Here is a 3,412-nt window from a genome sequence, read left to right as displayed (position 1 = left end):
ACATATTCAGGCCATATAGAAAGCCACTTGTTCATTAGCCTAAATTAAACATGGTTAACTAGTGTCAATTTAAACATCTAGCCAGTCTCTATGCTTTTTTCATGGACAGCAAGAATCCACTTTGTTCGTTGTTTTAAATGAGCTACATTGTTTGATGCTGCTACCCACGTTATCTCCAGTAGTTCAACAGTTTCACTTGCGCAGATGCGCACACACATTGAATGAGCACGCACACTACTACCATTACCACCCCTAATGCTACTGTATGTCTTTATTTGATAACACTAAATTAAGAAATATTTCCTATTCTGGAAAATGTTCAGTTTCTTTTTCTTTCGGTCCGTGGTTCAATGATACCATTTGATTGTGCCGCAAATTATCCACGGACCAGCAATCTCCTCGTTGAGGAGGCCCTAACCCTGCAGATAGACAGAGAAAGCATATGCTTTGGGAACAGAACACAGTTGCATGTCCAGTGTAGCCATGGGTCTGTCTACATGGAGAATGACAAGTGTCTTGGTGCGGCCGCACCCCCTGCACCTCCATTTCCAACGTCACTGATTCCGACAGATACGCCCGACACTTCGGCTTTTTACTGGTGGTGGTGGTGGAACTGACCGGACATCTGAGGCTTCAGGCGTTACCGATTTACCATCATCCATCGCGTCTGGCCTCTGAAAAAAGCTTTTAAGGCTAGTCTGCCTGGGCCTGGCCATGTTTGACCCATCTCACTCATTCTTTTGTTGTTTATAACAGACGTTTTAAGCGTGCGCTTCCTATTTGAAATGCAGCATATGCATGTTGTTTAATAAATTTCAAATGGTCCTGTCCTGTCCCTTTAAAACATAGCCAAAGGACATATTCTTTATTTAGTATAGGCCTACATTTTAGGCTTATTCTCAAATTCAGATTGTATTAGGGAGACGGGATTATTAGCCAATTTCAATCGGACAATTTGACCCGAGAGATTTAATTTTGTCGGACATTTCATTTTTTTTTCAGCCAATGTCCAGCAATTACCGAGACCGAAACACAGAACTCTGAACACTAGTCTCAGAACCCAGGCCAAGACCCACAGAACTCAGACACACACATAATGTGAGGAGAGGAGAGGAGAAGAGAGAAGAGGAGAGGAGAGGAGAGGTTCAAGGGACGAGGAGCGAGAACGACATGCAGTTTGGAGAGAGATGTAGTCTGGGAAGACACAGGTCACAAGGAGAGCTAAATGATTGGCTGAATGATAAATCATTTACAGTGTGAAGACAGAACACCACAACACAACCATCACTAACCAATCACACAACCAAACACCTCCTTCACTGTGTGTGTGTGTGTGTGTGTGTGTGTGTGTGTGTGTGTGTGTGTGTGTGTGTGTGTGTGTGTGTGTGTGTGTGTGTGTGTGTGTGTGTGTGTGTGTGTGTGTGTGTGTGTGTGTGTGTGTGTGTGCTCCTTCACTCTTCTGCAGTAGAAAGGTGTTGGCTGCAGCTGAGGCTCCTTAGCTCAGAGGATGTGGGTAATTGGTATGAAGTGTCTGAGAGGAGATGAGGGTCATTAGACAGGTGTGTGTGTGTGTGTGTGTGTGTGTGTGTGTGTAATGGGTGGTGTGTATTAATCCATCTGAAGGAGAGGGGGGGGCTCCTTATCCAGATTATCCTCCTTCATGGAAGTCCTTCCTCTTCCCCTCACGAGTGTGAAGTTGGAGACGAGAATCTCACGTTTACATACAGTAGGAAATCTCTTCTACGCAGAGCCAGGCCTCGGACACGGAACCTCACACACGTGCTTCAGGCTTGTGGGATCTGGAGCGCAGAACCACTGGTGTGAAAAACTGAAGGAGACTGGACAAAGACCACTCCCACCCAACAGATTTATTTACACACACACACACACAAACAATCATAGACACAGACACGTGTGCACACACACATATTATTTTAACTTTCTCCGCACACACAAACAGTATTCACACGCACACACACACACAACAGAATTTTGTCAGAAAATATTGTTTGAACTTTCTCCACACACACATATTCATACACATAAATAGTAAATAATGGAAACAAGCCAGTAGAACTGTGATAGTGGCTGTGAAGTTAATTTCCAGTTAAGCTCATTCTTCCCACACACACACACACACACACACACACACACCTCTTACACATGTAAAAAGATGCCATAGGCGAGTGTGTGTGTGTGTGTGTGTGTGTGTGTGTGTGTGTGTGTGTGTGTGTGTGTGCGCGTGAGAGCAGCACCTAATCCTGTTTAGTGCAGTGTTTAAGCTTGAGAGAGAAGGCCGCCCTCTATCCTGCCATCAGTGATCAGCATAGCACATCAAAGACCTGTCTAATATCACACCACATTAGGCTTCAAAGGGCCACAACACCCCCAACTAGGCAGGAAATACACACACACACACACACACACACACACACACACACACACACACACAGACTGCAATGAGAGTGGGAGGGGCGTTTATCTTGGTTATTTCTTTGGGTTCCACTTTGGTAGCCATTTTGGGATCAGTATTTCAGGGGAAGATGTCACAAGCAAGGCCAGTTCTCAGAGAGGAACACAGAACTCAGAACACTAGTCTCAGAACCCAGGCCAAGAACCACAGAACTCGGACACATCCTAAAGAACTTCAACCTGTAAGAGGTTCTAAGACCAAAACTCATCAACCATTCCCTGATGTAGTGGAGAGAAGAGGAGAACAGAGGAGAGGAGAGAGGAGAAGAGAAGAGAAGAGAGGAGAGGAGAGGAGAAGATAGAGGAGAGGAGAGGAGAGGAGAGGAGAAGAGAAGAGAAGAGAGAGGAGAGGAGAGGAGAGGAGAGGAGAGGAGAGGAGATGAGAGAGGAGAGGAAGAGAGGAGAGGAGAGGAGTGTGCTGAGGCGTCTGCTGTGCTGAAAGCTGCCGTTGTGTCCTTGTAACCCGAGCTGCCGGACACCTGCTCTGGAACGCTGCGTGCCCTCCACTTCCCCTGGCCGGAAAACCCGGAACATTCCAGAGAGTCACAAGTGCCTGGTGCTGAGGAGTAGAGTCTCCCGTGGAGAGAGGAGTTTAGGAGCGCCACCACCAGGCCGCTCTGGGTACCTCATCCTAACACAGCCAGAGGCAGCCCTATGAGAGTCAGGCATGGGCACACACATACACACACACACACAAGCACCATCTGTCCGCGGTGCATCTATTTAAGCAAGTTGCAAAGCTCTCATTATTAGATGTGACTACATTCCTTCATTCGGACAGCTGCAGACCCACACACACACACGCACAAACACACACACACACACACACACACAAAAAACACCACACTCCCTCTTCCAAACTCTCCATTCTACCCTCTCTTTCTAACTCTCACACAGACACAGAAACTTTTTCTCTCTGTCTCTCACACACACACACACA

The sequence above is a fragment of the Alosa pseudoharengus genome, unplaced genomic scaffold (genome assembly GCF_046254945.1).
Source record: "Alosa pseudoharengus isolate Yale_2024_CS ecotype anadromous, Long Island Sound unplaced genomic scaffold, YU_APseudo_1.1 YU_APseudo_1.1_scf_9, whole genome shotgun sequence".
In the NCBI taxonomy this organism is placed as follows: domain Eukaryota; kingdom Metazoa; phylum Chordata; class Actinopteri; order Clupeiformes; family Clupeidae; genus Alosa; species Alosa pseudoharengus.
This window is presented reverse-complemented; position numbering follows the sequence as displayed.